Genomic DNA, 15958 nt, shown 5'->3' on the forward strand with positions numbered 1-15958 from the left:
TATGGGAGAAAGGCCTGGAAAGGAGAGGAGAACTGAGGAGTATTCTTTTCTCCCATCCAGGAGGCTCCTAGGGACCCCTTTCTGAACCCAGCAATCTTCCTGCTAGTCTCTTAGCAGAGATGTGCAGGGGCCCTGTGGAGTTCCTGAGGAATCCTGCAGCTGCTGGGGGCTCGTAGAAGATGGGCAGTGTGTCTCCCGGGCCTTGTTAGTCCCACAAATGGCCCATTGAGGGTAGCAGGAGAAGGGAGAGGCATCCAGGGCTGGCCCCGGGGTCCCTCAATGGGGGCACTGTTCAGGCTTGGGTGGAAGCCAGCCCTGACACCATGCTAGTTGTTAAAGCCTCATTCTTCTGAAGGAGGCGGCTGGAAAGGCAGCAGAGCAGCTGAGGCTCCAGAAAAGGTACTTCTCTTGTTCTCCTCAAGGCCGGACTGAAACACGAGAGGAAGCCACTTCCTTTTCAATTATTTTCTGTTGCTCATTACATTTACATCTCAAGCATTTTTCCTCTTCCTTCTTACTCTTGTTTTACTATTCAAGACCCCACACTGATGGGTTTTTTCCTTCTCCCCCCAGTCTCAACTGACACTTAGAAATGATGTCAAATTTCTCTGTTTTGTACCCGTCCCTTTGGGAAGCCCATCAGAGAAGCACCTTGAGAATGGCACCAGTATGGCTGTTGCTCTTGAGCCCCAGAATAGTTCAAAGTCTCTTTCAAAATGAAGAGTGCGACTTTGGAGATAGCAAAGTACTGAAGGAAACCTGTTGTTTATCCTACTCACCATCCACATTCATCTTTTTCATAACACTACCTCGATTTTCCTTTAAGGGCCACTCCCTGCCACTCTCAGCCCATGGGTGTTGATGGGATTGACATGACCACGAGGCCCCCTGGTTTCAGGGTGGGCACAGCACCCTGGCCTGCATCTTCTATCCTCCTGGCTTTGGGTGGGGGTAGTTGGGACCTAGACTGGGCCACTTTAGAGCCAATCCTGAGCAGAAAGATTTGGGGAAAGTATTGGGAAAGAGACTCCCCATTTTCACTGAGGTGTTGACTATGTAGACTAAGCTGGAAGCTGTGGTGATCACCTTTGCTACCACATGGAAGGGTCACTCTGAGAATATAGGCCACAGAGGAAAACTGGGCCAGAGTGACAGACCCTAGATAACATAGGGTGTAGACTGGATCCAGCTATGCCTGAAACCCACACCCTGAACTTTCAGTTATGCTGATCAGAACATTCACTTTTATTCCTTTATCTCACTTGAGTTGAGTTTCTGTTAACTAGTTTCTGTTAGTTCAATTCATTTAGTTGAGACTAAAAGAGTCCTAACTGATGCTAACTTTTTCTGCTTCCTATTACCTGCTCAGGCTACCCTTATTCAGTTATTTGCTACAGTATCTTGCAATTGCCCCAAACCGTACCAGTGCTAAGATGTACTAACATTGTCCAAAATTTCAGCCTAGATTAAAACAGGAAGACTCATTTACTTAGTTCTTCTCTGATTAGATGGGATAATAGGTACCACTGGAATCCCCACCTGGGCCTTGGGTCTATGGTAAGAACCCCAGCTTTGTTCATTCATTCAGCAGTCATTAATTCTGTCACTGCCACATGCCAAAGAATTGCCTTCAACAGCTCACAGTCAAGTAGAGAGACTGGTGGTGTAAGTGCAAAGAAGTAGAGCAGGGTTCTTGATGAGAATCTACATCCGCTTCCATGGGGGACCTAAGGAGGGAGTGGCCAGTTCTTATCTTAGTAAGACAAAGAAAGACTTCAAGGAAGAGGCAATGCTTGAGGTGTATCTTCAAAGATGAATAGAGATTTTTTTTTAGCTTAAAAAAAGAGTATGGGGGTGGGTTCCCTGGTGGCGCAGTGGTTGAGAGTCCGCCTGCCGATGTAGGGGACACGGGTTCGTGCCCCGGTCCGGGAAGATCCCACATGCTGCGGAGCGGCTGGGCCCGGGAGCCATGGCCGCTGGGCCTGTGCGTCCAGAGCCTGTGCTCTGCAGCGGGAGAGGCCACAACAGTGAGAGGCCCACATACCATACACACAAAAAAAAAAGTATAGAGGAGGAAGACCAATCCTGTCCAAAAGAGAAATGTCAACTATAAACTGTTGTTTGACTTAAAAATCTACCACCTGCAGGCTAGAGAAGGCAGTTCAGTCTTCCTTGTTCAGCACATGTCTGACTGTTGTATTATGCTGTGTAGAACACAGAAATCTATGGCCACACTCATCCCCTCCTTCCTCCCTTTGCAAAATTCAGAAAATGCATGTAAAGTTCTCTTGCTGGTGAGCAAGGCCATAGAGATGTTAGAGTCAGCTGTGGCAGGTAAATCCAGCATCCCATGCCTAGTCTCCAGCTTTGTGGGTGTGAGTCAGTTGTGAGCAGATAGCAGCGTCAGTAGCAGCAGCAGCTGCGCTACTTTCAGATAAGGGTTATAACTGTATAACCTTGAAATAAATGGTCCAGTGGTGGTCCCTTGACTTTCTTGTCAACCCTTCCAATAGTTTTGTAAGCACTCCATTCCCTACACTAAATCCCTTTCAGTTGGAAATACCTTGAGTGGGTTCTGTTGTCTGCACTGAACTCTGACTTAATACGAATTCCCACTGTAAGTTCTGGAAGGGCCAAGACCTGCTCTTCTTGTTCTCCAATGCTTCCCTAGTACCAAGCACAAGGGTTGGCAGTAGCAGGTTCTCAGTAAACAGTTTTTGAGTAAGTGCATTAAAAGTTGTAATATGAATATGGATGCACAAATGTATATACAAATAGTTAAACAATTCAAAAGATGCCATAAGGCTGCACATGGTCAAGAGACACCTTTCTAGTAATGAGTGTTATCTTGTCATAGGCTAGTGGTTACTCTGGGCTACAGTGTTCATGGACGATTTGATGGAGAAGTCTTGATGGAAAGGGACTGGATTCTGAGGGATAAATAGAGATTGGATAGGAAAGAAAAAGAGTGGGACATTTTAGAACAAGCCCTTAGTGCTAATATGACTGTACACCGATGACTATTGTGTACTAGCTACTGAAATGAGGACTAAGTTCCCTTTGAAATGCATATGGACTTAAAAGTGAAGGGAAAAGGTCTTGGCATGATGTTCTTGGGTTTTGCCAAACCCTAATGTTGTGTTTGGAGCCCTTCTCTGTCCCATAGGCCACAAGAATTCCCCTGTCCCCATCCCATACCCACATCAAGCGTGTTTCCGAATCTTCTGGGAAGCCACACATTGAGCAGTCAGATGTCTGATCCTGCTTCAGAACAAGCAAGGCGAGATCTGAGTTCAACCAGCAGAAATTTCCGTTGGGAGCCTTTACCCAGGATGTTGGCTGAGAGCCTCTGGTCCCCCTGAGTTCCAGAAGGGGGTGAAAGGTTTGGTGGACAAATATCTCTTCATTATACAGTGATTACAAGGGAAGTGATATGACTGAGGACTTCTCTACTTGCCAGTCAAGCTAGTCGGCTGTCACCAGAAGGTCACAAAACGTATGAGCTCTTCTTTACATGGGAGCCAACACAACCAATGCAAGTTTCTCATTCCATGGTTTAGCTATAACAATAAATCATTATTGCCTTTTAAAAATTGAATATAAGGAAATTCTGGAATTGTGTTAAATAAACAAACAAGGGTTTACTATAATTTGTAGCCCTGACATCAGATCGACTGGGGATAATCAAATTAATCAGAGATGCAGCCTTGTTATAAAAGTGTAAGAGAGATAGCAAATGTCTACAGAAGCTTTGCAAGGCTGCAACATCATTTCTTACACCACATTCAGGTTAATAAAAGGGGTGGATGAGTGAGGCAAAAGCTGTATGGCTTCTACACATCTTGTAAGAAGGCACCTGAACACCCGAGGAGTTGAATAGCTGAGGGCCGGGCTGTTCCTCTGGACCCTCAGGCTTCATTTGATTGATGTGAGTCCTTTCTCTCCTGTGTTTAAATGAAGTCAAGTTTGGTACTAAGAGTTTCAAATTAGGAAACTCCTAATTATAGGAGAGAAATGTGGGAATCTACAGCTGCCATATTTGGTATGCTCTAAGACTTTATTCCTTTGTTGTTTAACCTAACCCTCCATTCTATTGATTGCATTTCTTAATCTCTCTAAACTTCGGTTTCCTCATCTGTACAGTCCTTGTTGTGAGGGTTAAATGAGAAAAATGCACGTATATTTCTTAGCCCAGAGCCTGACATGCAGTAGACCCTCAGTAAGCAACAGCCACATTCACTGTTATCACGCTATAGAAGGCCATTAGTTCAAAGAATTGTGGACAAGTGAGTTGCTGAACCTTGATAGATTAGAGGTGTCATAAATCTTGACGTGGTTCCTGGTCTCTGTCCTTGGTTTGTTGTGTAACTTCAGTCACTTGCTAAGTCCAGGGGTAAGGAGAGACGGGACCTGGCATGATAAGGACTTGGAGGGGGTGTGGTTGACCAGAAGCTCCACAGGATGCAGGTAGGTTGATCACCTGATTGACTCAGTCTGAGGCTATGTAGGGTTTGTAGGATGCATAATAGGGAGGTGGTGGCTGGACTCACTCTTGAGCAACAGGCTTTGAGAAGAGTAGGGACAAATTAGAGGATGTTTGGGATGATGATTGCTCTCTGAACCACATCTCCTAAGGTCCAGTGAAGGGGATGGAGAGAGAGATTTAGGGAAGTGCAGGAGAGGGTAACTGACTCAAGCTTCCAGTAATTAGAAGGTTGTTCCAGGGTAAAAGCTAAGACTGCTGGGTGGAAGTTCTGGGGAGACATTTTCAGCTTTATTGTTGGTTAGGATGAGAGTGGTAGAACCTTCTAGAAATTAGTAGTGGAATGCTCTACCTTCCAATGCAAAGTCCCTAAAACCATTAAAGCTGGGCAGGCTGGTTACCAGGGAAGCTGAGGAAAGTTCCTGTTTAGGAGCATATGAGAGGGACTCTTAGTATAGTCTTGTGGGTAGAAGTGATGGTCCAGGAAGATTTTCCCCAGGAAAAAGTCCCCAAGAAGGAACAGACATTAGGCAGACAAGGTTGGGAGTATGGATGTGAAGAGGAACAGGGAAGGAGAGAGCATGATGGGTGCTGGGAACTGCAAGTATGGCTGGGCATAGGTGTGATGGGGAGTGATTAGTGTGGGGAACAGATCTTTAAGGGCTTTTTATATTATCTTGAGGAGACAGGACTTTATTGAGGGTATGTGGAGCCACAGAAAGGCTTTAAGCAAGGGAGTGACAAGGCCAGATGATGCTGTAGAAAGATTACTCTCACTCCATCAAAAGCCTAAATAAAGGAAGAAGAGAATCAACATTTACTGAGAACCTGCTGTGAAGTGGGTGCTTCAGATAAATGATATCATCTTCTACTCACAACCACCCTCTGAATGGGTATCATTTTCATTTCATAGTCAAGGACATTAAGGACTAGAGAAGTTAAGTGACATTCTCAACATTGTCCAGTTATTAAGTGACTAAGCAAAGACTCAAAAGCAATTGGGTCTGATCTTAAAGTCTGTGCTTTGTTTCACTTCAGTAAAAATAAAACAAAACAGAACAAATGCCCTTTTTGAAAATATGACCAAATCTCAAATCCTAGGAGGAATATTATTTGTCTGTTCTATAAGACTGCAATACACCCAAGGGTGCCTAGCCATGAACAATTCTCCTTTCATGTGACCTGCTGCTATAAGACCCTCTTTCTTCTGGCTGGAGATAATTAGACAAGGGCCAAACTGACACTCCTTCCCAGGAATGTGGGATTGGGGTTCTGAGACAGCCAGTTTGTCTTTCTATGTAACTAGACACTTGGTTACTAAGGTGCAGCCACATCCCCCCATGCAGATGGAGAAGCAGAGAAAACGGATTGCAGAGAGAGAGGAATGCAGATATATAAGCAAAGAGGAGATACAGAGACAGTCCTGCCCAGACTTTCCAGTTCGTTCTTTATTTATTTAGTTAGTTAGTTGCGCTAGGTCTTTAGCTGTGGCAGGTGGGCTCCTTAGTTGCGGCTCGTGGGCTCCTTAGTTGTGGCATGTGAACTCTTAGTTGCAGCATGCATGTGGGATCTAGTTCCCTGACCAGGGATTGAACCCAGGCCCCCTGCATTGGGACTGGGGAGTCTTAACCACTGCGTCACCAGCAAAGTCCCTCCAGTTCTTCTTATAGTCCATCTGAATTTCCTGAGACCCCCTGTACCCTCATGACAGACTTCTCCTTTTGGTTTAAGCTAGCTGGAGTTAGTTTCTGTTCAGATGGAAAGAAATGGATTCATCAGAGATCCTAAGAGGGGCTGAGAAAGGCAGGCAGTAAGAGAATGTGGACTCCACTCCCCCAGGGGCTGAAAATGGTGGAGAGCCATTTTCATGAGCTATGCCTTCTCATCACACCCCAGAGAGTTACTAACCTCGTGAAATGCCTGGGTTTATCATGAGACCAAAGATGGGGGTGGGGTCTGAGAACATGCTGGTGTGGAGCTCCATTGAAACATTGCACAGGGAGGCGGTGGGGCTCAGGCAAAGAGGAGAATGAGGCACGAAGTCAGGACACTTGTGGGGAGGGGATGCACGTATCTCAAGTCTCGGGAGGAAGGCTTAGGCCGAGGTGAACAAATTCAAGAGAGTAGAAAGGCTTGAGCAGACATCTGGTTTATAATTGAAGTCAGAGGCTTAACTAATATGATATTGCAAAATTCTATTTATTTTATTTTATTTTTAAAGAAGCAGTGCATGAAGGTATTCTCGTAGAATTCCAAGTTATAAATATATGTGGAGTAGAAAATGAAAGCCCCTACCCCATCTCCAGATATTTAAGAGTGAAATTCCAGGTGGAACCTGGCCAAGTCCGGAGGAGTCCAGTTGAGGGTGAAAAGTGTCCCAGGTGAGAGATGCATGCACGGCACTCTCCTTCCTCCCGGTGGTTGCAGGAGCAAAGCCTAGGGCAGGATTTGCTTTTACTTAGCATCTAACAAGCATACCTTTAGCATTATCTGTTATCTCATCAAACATTTTTGTTTGTTTTTTGAGAGGAAGGTACAGAGATTTCTTATATATCCTCTGCCCCCCCCATATCCCCCCCCATTATCAACATCCCTCACCAGAGTGGTACATTTGTTACAGCAGATGAACCTCCATTGATACATCATAGTCACCCAGAGTCCATAGTTTACATTAAGTTCATTCCTGGTGTTGTAGATTCTGTGGGTTTGTACAAATGTATAAGGACATGTATCCACCATGACAGTATCATACAGAGTAGTTTCACCGCCCTAAAAATCCTCTGTGCTCCACCTATGCATCCCTACCCCCACTTCCAACCCCTAGCACCCACTTATCTTTTTACTGTCTCCATAGTTTTGCCTTTTCCACAATATCATATAGTTGGATTCATACCCTGGAGCAGGATTCTAAGCCTCCTCGTCTCTTTCCCACCGTGGGTACGGCCCAGAGAGAGAGGCCCGTTGGTGTCAGATCGGTGTGTGCCTGTGCCCACCAACCTCCCTGCTGCCCTGCTCCCAGCCCCACCCAGACCAGCCTCCACCTCAAGGAAGCAGGGTGGAGCTAGTGGCTACTTATTCCAAAATCCCACTTTATTGCCCTGCAACCCGGCCTTTCTCAACTCTTTTTGAATGAGTCACTGGGAAAGGGACTCTCAAAAGATTGAATTTTTGTTTTTTGTCAACTATTCTTTTATGGAGCTTTCTTCTATATTGATATATCTCTATATCGAAGGCTTTACTCAGTTTGAAGGATTGGCCAATTGGGACTGGTTAGGTGAACCTTGTGTTTGTCTTGGGGAATTCTTGGGCACCAGAAAAGTGTTAGCAACCAGCATAGGAGGTATAGCCAGAGTTTAGTTTGTTTATTTATTGATTTTTAAATGAATGTTTTTTTAAAAATACACTTGGTGAAAAATTAAGACAGAAAATTTTAGACAAAAAATAAAAGCCTCTCTCTTTCCTCACCCCCAATCCTACCGAATATCTGTGTCCCCTCCAAATTCACATGTTGAAATCCTAACGCCCAAAGGTGATGGTATTAGGAGGTAAGCTTTGAAAGTTGCTTAGGTCATGAGGGCAGAGCCCTTATGAAAGAGAGACCTCTACCCCTTCCCCTTGCTGTGAGGACACAGAAAGAAGGTGCCAGCTATGAAGCAGGAAGGGGACTCTCACCAGAAAGGATCCATGCTGGTGCCTTGGTCTTAGACTTCCAGCCTCTAAAACTGTGAACTATAAATTTCTGTTGTCTATAAGCCACCCAGTCTGTAGTATTTGGTTATAGCAGCCCAAGCAAACTAAGACATCTACACTTACCAGTGTCTTTAATGTCCTCTCAGAATTTAAAAAATCAATGTAATAGCCTATATATGCACATTCTTTTTTGTTTTTAATTGCAAATAAAGTTTCACTGACAAAGTTTCCATCTTTGTACATGTATCTTTGTGTACTTTATATCTATAGAATACATCTTTCACAGTACAATTTCTGGGTCAAAGTGTATGCACATCTAAAAAATTTTGCTAGATGCAGCCAAATTTACATATATAAAGCTATTTTTACTGAATAGTCCTATACCAACAGTATGGGACTGCCTGTTTCACCCATCCTTACCAACACTGGGGACGACTAAACCTTTAGTACTTTCCAATCTGATGGGGAAAAGCAGTGACTTGTTTTGATTTTTATCTTTTAAATGTTGAGTGATCTTGTCCACTTATTTTATCTCTATCTATTTTTTATGAGCAGATAGTTAATTTTCTTTGCCCTTTTGTCTTACTGACTTTTAAAGACGCTTTGTTTATTAAGAAGCCAGACTTTTGTCAGTCAGATATGTGCGAGGACTTTTCTCCAGTTTTTAATCTGTCTTTTGACTTTATAATGCACACCATATTTGCCATATGAAAGTGCATTGTTTTATTTAATTTATTTTATGGGCACATTCATCAGCCTTTTCTGTTGTGATGGCCTGAATATAACACCCCACGATGGGAGGAAGAACACCAAGGAGGCCTTCAAGGAGAGGGAGAGCTACAGCTCAGCCATCACTTCACTATGATGGCAACATTGCGTCACCTGAGACTTCTCTAAAATCATAAAAAAGAGCAGTGCAAAACACTTTTTTTTGTCCTGCATTGGGGTGGGGGTGAGGAGATGTTCTAGTAAGGGATGGTGAAAAGTTGAGAGGAAGGAACATGCCCAGATGCAGCCTAGCAAGGGAATAGGTGAATAGAAGCTAAGTCGGAAGTGAAGGAGACAGCCTGCTCTCATGCTTCCAAGTTTGAATTTGGGGTGTGAGTGGGTAGGGTGCAGTAAGGAGGTTAATTGCAGGAGTGGGCTGACCACCTCCTTAGGTTCCACTGCCTCTGATAAGTTGACCCTTCCTCTCTGCTCCCTCCATCTCTAGCCCCTTTTCTCTGCAGCTCAAGCACAGCCTGGAGACATACAGAGTATCATACAGGGGTCCTTGGGGATGGAAGCTGATGATCCTTGGGAATGGAGGTTGATATTTCTATGCCTCTTCCACACTGTTTTTACTGCATGACACTTCTCACTGAAATGCCCAGAAAAGGAAGGAACATTTACAAGATATAGATGCTATGAGAATGAACTATTTGGAGCCCTGGCAAAATCCTGCATTTGACCTTTGTCCTTTCCTATTCAGAAGTTGATTTCCCAGCTTGGGCATCACCCTTTGCTTCTGTTTTTTCCCCCAGGTATCTGACGCTTTAACATGTTGCATCTCAGGCTCACTTCTACCAGAGGAAAAAGAGAAGGTACATTACAAACCAAGCAGGTTTGCCGCTTACTAAGCACGCAGGATTTGGTGTGGCAACAAGCAAATGCTAATATCTCAGTTCGAGGTTTGGGACTGTGTGAATTTGGGGGTCAAGCTAACAACTGAGGATGGAGGTGGGAATAGATGTGGGAGGGGAGGAGAAGGGTGGGGCAGGGCAGGGTGGTGGTGGGCAGGGGTGGGTGGAAAATAAACAGATGAGGCTGGGAGGTGGCAGCCTTCCTAGCTCTGATGCTGAAATCGCACCTGCAAAAGAAACAGCGAGGGTCCTAAAGAGAAGAGAGGCATTACTTCCTAACAGTTGGCTTGCAGAACGTATGGGGCAGCTAGTTACCCAGATTGGAAATAGGGGCGTTAAAAAGAAGGGAGAAGCAAATGAGAGAAAATCTTGCCCTGCTGAAGAGGGCGGGAGGCCTCCGTGGGTCCTGGGGGTTGTAAATGAGGACTTTCTCCAAGCTGATTAAATGGAATTAACTCCACAGCCTGGAATCTTACAACCTCCTGTTGCTCTCTTCTCTCCAGACCCTTGTTCTACCTCTTCAGAGCCTACTGGAACCCTGAGGAATTTATTAATGAGGTCCAATTACAGAAAATTTCAGGTTTTTAATCAACTTCAGATGCACAGTTGAAGGGTTCAGCTCAACCCCCCTGAGAAAATGTACATTAAACAAGATTTCAGATGAACTGCACACTTGATTTTCCTACTGCTTCCCCACATCCAGCCCTCTCCCCACTTCCAATCATCTATAGCATCTCCACCCTTGCTCCCCTCATTTCCCCTCTGCCCTCATCTTCCCTCCCCCAGATTTCACAAAGAGCTGTGGACTTCAGCTGCCCCTTTTGAAAAAAAACCGCAGGACACACAGAGCTCTGCAAACTGATCCACCGGGCTGGTTTCTGCCCAAGCCCTCCCCAGCCCTAATTTGTGGCTTTCACCTAGGTGTGCTGGGAAGACTTTTCCTGGCTGTTTCCACCCTCGTTGACTGCTAGCAAACAATCTTTGTTTCCTCTTCGAGGATATTTTTGAAGGCAGATTAGAGGCTTGAAAAAACACTTGGAATAACTCTTTAAACAGGTTTTCCAAACACTGGTGGAAGGAAACAAGCGAGGTGCGTGGGAGCATTCAGCCTTGAATAACGTTCTACTTCTCACCCTGTGTTGCCTGGGGCCCTGCGCAGCTTGGGTTCTCCCTAGCCTGTGGAAACTTTGCAAACTTCCAGGGCTTGGTCGCTGCGGAGGCTGCTACTCACCCTGGGAGAGCCGGGCCCTCCAGCAGCTGCTGTGGGAATGGCACATCTGGCATTCCGGCAGCCACTTCCTCTCCAGGGAAAAGCCTGGGCTCCACCCTCTGTGGTTTCACATAGTGACGCTGGGGCTCCTGGGAAGGGGCCGGAGCGGCTGTGAGCTGTGAACATCCTCCAGAGCTCCTGTGGGGAGGGGCAGGCTCCGCTCAGCTGATTAAACGTTCTTCATCTGGGGCGGACATTTAAAGGGACCATTGCATGGCATGGCCAGATTTTCCATAGCAGAAAATTCTATTTAACGAGGTGGGAAGCCCAGTTTAAAAAAAAAAAAGCAGCAGCATCTAGGTAGGCTGGAATATTAGTCCTCAGAGGTAGTAGCTTGAACCTTGACGAAGCAGCCCACTCTAGCTGGCGGGGATCTCTTTAATAAGCCAAGATTCTTTGGGTTGCCGGTGACCGGAAAGCAACTTGATCTATACAGATTGGACAGATGAGGGCATTTGTCAGCTCCTGAAATCAGGATGGAAATATAGCTAGGTCTCAGGAATGAATGGAACCTGGGGTGTGCTGGATCTGGCCCCTACTGGTTCTTGAGAGCTGATTGTTCAATTTTCAGGAATTTTGTGAGCCAGTTGTTAAGCACATCCACTGTTAAAAATTAAACTATATAAACTCAGGCTTAACAATTATATTAAACACAAAGTTAGTAAATTCTTAAAACTCAGCACTTCCTAATTATTTTGCTGCACTTTGCTATTATCTTTGCTCTTGAGAGTCTTTACATCTATTGTATCTGTATGGTGGAAACACTCTAGAATGGTGTGCTGTTGCCCATCACTTTGCAACTCTATTTTTCAGTGGTATTATGTTGGAAGCTTGAAATTGGCCATGGTAGCTGCATTTACACCATAGAAATTCGCAAATGCTGCAAATCAGGGCTTGATCTACTGCTTTGTTGGTTGTCTAGAGTCTAGACTTAAGAATGTGATGGAGGGCTTCCCTGGTGGCACAGTGGTTGAGAGTCTGCCTGCCGATGCAGGGGACACGGGTTCGTGCCCCTGTCCAGGAAGGTCCCGCCTGCCACGGAACAGCTGGGCCCGTGAGCCATGGCCGCTGAGCCTGCGCATCCGGAGCCTGCGCATCCGGAGCCTGTGCTCCGCAACAGGAGAGGCCACAACAGTGAGAGGCCCGCGTACCGCAAAAAAAAAGAATGTGATGGAAAAAAATGTTGATAATGCAAATTAACCTTAAAAGTATGTCACATCTATAGTTTTTACATTGTGAATGGCATCCAAAAAAATGAGAAAATATTCTTTCCATTTTTGAAAACTGTTCTCTACAATCTTTGATCTAGGACAGATTTACAAATGGCCACTTACCTGGAATATATATTATTAGTTGTGTCTGGCTGGTAGGAACTTTACTGTTTTTATTGCCTGTGTTTTACCTGGGGGAGAGACAACCACTATCCTCTCTTCATACTACATTGCTTTTCTTGTTGGTAAAAAAGTGATTTGGGGGTTATCTTGGTGGCCCTCAAATTCCAAGCCAGTGTCTATCTCCAAAGAGTCAGCCAGCGAGTTTGAAGTGTACATGTTTGCTCTCCTTTAGAACCTTCAGTCCACGGCCTTTATCATCACCGTTTTCCACTGATACTAGCAGACAAACTTGGCCCTCTTTCCCAACCTAGGTCATGAGCAGAGCAGCTCATGAAGTTTTTGTTCAGAATCCTGATTACAGATGATAATCTCTGTGAACCTCCTTGAAGGAGAGCACTTCTGCTGAGAAAGTGTGAGCGCTCCTGTGGATTGGCACAGCTGGTGCGGCAGAGCGGGGTGGGGCAGGACAGAGCAGGAGAGGTGATCCTACACAGGTCATGCAACCCAGGACTACGGAAGGGGAAGGGGTCATTGAACCCATTACTGTGCCTCCTCACTGTTTTACCGAAACCATTTAAAGAGCAGCATATAAAAGGAAGACTTTTAAAAATCGTAATTGTATTCAAGGATACATTCCAATGCCTTATCTAAATCTTTCCTTCTATACTGTAAGTTGATTTCTTCTTATTCAATTTTCCAGGCATCTACAAAAAAAAAATTGTGTTTTAGATATTGAAGCTTCCTAAAACTCCCCGTTCATCTTCTCTTCTGAACAAAACTTGTTTTAAAAGAGCCTTTTAAATTTCTCCCACTGTGGTTTCACGGCATCACTTTTCAGGCATTTGGTTTTTGTCTTTAAGACAAAGGGCTGCTCTAATTTTTCTAATATTTTTAAAAAGATTTGGCCTCGTGAAAACTTTTATACTTTCTTCCTTGCTGATTTCTCCCTTCTTTGAATTTTTAAAAAGATCATGGTCAGTGCTACATAACTTATTTCTTTTTATTTGTTTCTTGTGTGGAGCTCTTTTCTACACCCAAGAAAAATATTGGGTTGGCCCAAAAGTTCCTTCGGTTTTAAAGTAACAATAAAAGACACGTTTTCATTTTCACCAAGAACTTTATTGAACAACGTAGTCACCATTTATTCCACTACCTTCTGCCATTTTTCAGGCAACTTCATAATTCCATCTTCCCAAAACTTTTTATCTGTTTGAGCAAAGAACTGTTCCAGGTGCCTTTTACAGTCTTCCAGGGAATTGAAATTTTTTCCATTAAGAGAATTTTGTAAAGACCAAAATAAATGGAAATCTGAAGGTGCAATGTCTGGTGAATATGGTGAATGAATCGAAACTTCCCAGCCAAGCTGTAGCAGTTTTTGCCTGGTCATCAAAGAAACATGCGGTCTTGTGTTATCCTGATGGAAGATTATGTGGTTTTTTTTTTGTTTGTTTGTTTTGCGGTACCCGGGCCTCTCACTGTTGTGGCCTCTCCCATTGCGGAGCACAGGCTCTGGTCGCGCAGGCCCAGCGGCCATGGCCCACGGGCCCAGCCACTCCGCGGCATGTGGGATCCTCCCGGACCAGGGCACGAACCCGTGCCCCCCGCATCGGCAGGTGGACCCCCAACCACTGCGCCACCAGGGAAGCCCAGATTATGTGTTTTTTGTTGAATAATTCCAGACACTTTTCATCAAGTGCTGCTTTCAGTTGGTCTAATTGGGAGCAGTACTTGTTGGAATTAATCGTTTGGTTTTCTGGAAGGAGCTCATAATAGAGGATGTCCTTCCAATCCCACCATATACACAGCATCACCTTCTTTGGATGAAGACTGGCCTTTGCTGTAGTTGGTGGTGGCTCATTTCTCTTGCCCCACGATCTCTTCTGCTCCACATTATTGTACAGTATCCACTTTTCATTGCCCGACACAATTTGCTTTAAAAACAGAACGTTCTCGGGGACTTCCCTGGTGGTCCAGTGGTTAAGAATTTGCCTTCCAGTGCAGGGTGAGCAGGTTTGATCCCTGGTCGGGGAGCTAAGATCCCACATGCCTCGCGGCCAAAAAACCAAAACAGAAGACAGAAGCAATATTGTAAAAATTCAATAAGAACTTTAAAAATGGTCCACATCAAAAAAAAAAAAAAAAAAAAATCCCACATGCCGCAGAGCCGATGGGCCCTTGAGCCTTGGCCGCTGGGCCTGTGCGTCCTGAGCCTGTGCTCCGCAACGGGAGAGGCCACAACAGTGAGAGGCCCGCGTACCGCAAAAAAAAAAAAAAAAAAAAAAAGGGAACGTTTTCATTATGTTTAAGTAGAGAATTGCATGTGGAAATACGGTCAAGAAGGTTTTTTTCGCTTATGTGGAACCCAAACATCAAAGCGATTAACATAACCAAACTGGTGCAAATGATTTTCAACCTTGATTTGGATATTTTGAGTATGTCGGCTATCTCCTGCGTCGTAATAACATTGATTGTTCTCAATTAATGTCTCGATTTGATCGCTATCAACCTCAACTGGTCTACCTGACCGTGGAGCATCGTCCCTCGAGAAATCTCCAGCACGAAACTTCTTCGCAAACCACTTTTGACACGTTTGATCAGTCACGGCACCTTCTCCATATACTGCATAAATCTTCATTTGCAAATCAGTGCGTTTTTACATTTCTTGAAATAATAAAGCATAATACGCTGAACATGTTGCTTTTAATCTTCCATCTTCAATATTAAAATGGTTACACAAAAATTCACCAATTCTGATAATTTTTTTTTTTTTACATGCACGCTGATTATGACAGCTGTCACAATACAATCTAACAAAATTGTTTTGAATGAAGTTAAGGACAACTAAGTGTTACTAGAGCCATCTTACAGAAAGAAACAGACGAACTTTTTGGCCAATCCAATATAAGCTATGGAGGACAAATAAAATAGCTTTTACTTTTCTGTCCCTTAACTGCTGAAGTGCCAGAAAAGTAGTTAACATTCAAAATGAACTTGTAGGTTTGCTGGCTTGTTGGCTGACGGCTGCAAGAACTCTTCTTCTTTCTAATGTCTGCACACTTCTGATTCGCCACTTTTCATCTACTGACCGTGGGAGAAATCAAATGAAAAAGCTTATGAGAATTGTGGACAAAGTAAGGGTATCTTATCTCTGAGTGATATTCTGAAAGATCTCTTAGGAAAGAAATTCGTGACTATTAGATATAAATGTTTAACATTTCTGTTTTGTCTACTCACAATCTCCCCCAACCCCTGTCCTTACTATTTGGTCATTACCATTGTGGACAAAGAATGTTGCCTGCCATCCTGGGAAACAATGAATGCTGCCCACCATGCAGACATCAGCTACTGATGTAACAACAGTCTCCATCCGTCCCCCTGCCGCCCCCCCTCACCCAGTATGCCATGAGGGAAATTCAGGATGGAGAAAAACAGAGTACTGGTCCTGTATAGTTAAGATGTATATCAAAGGAATAATTTCAGTGAGCCCAGATTCTTACAACTTCCCCTATATAGAAAACCACTAAAATCGTTAATTGGAGATGTCTGTTTTTGTGATTAG

The 15958-nt window shown here is 44.4% G+C and overlaps 1 long non-coding RNA gene across 1 annotated transcript in view; it reads left to right on the forward strand.

Annotated features, from left to right (window-relative positions):
* LOC112413385 (uncharacterized) overlaps positions 1 to 15958 on the forward strand; it is a 70373-nt gene that overhangs the window by 41256 nt on the left and 13159 nt on the right. Inside the window, exon 3 of the long non-coding RNA XR_003005960.1 lies at positions 9697 to 9756. This is a non-coding gene — a long non-coding RNA (uncharacterized LOC112413385). The remainder of the gene's footprint in view (positions 1 to 9696; positions 9757 to 15958) is intronic.

Source organism: Neophocaena asiaeorientalis, unplaced genomic scaffold (genome assembly GCF_003031525.2).
Source record: "Neophocaena asiaeorientalis asiaeorientalis breed wild unplaced genomic scaffold, Neophocaena_asiaeorientalis_V1.1 scaffold198, whole genome shotgun sequence".
NCBI classification, from domain to species: Eukaryota; Metazoa; Chordata; class Mammalia; order Artiodactyla; family Phocoenidae; genus Neophocaena; species Neophocaena asiaeorientalis.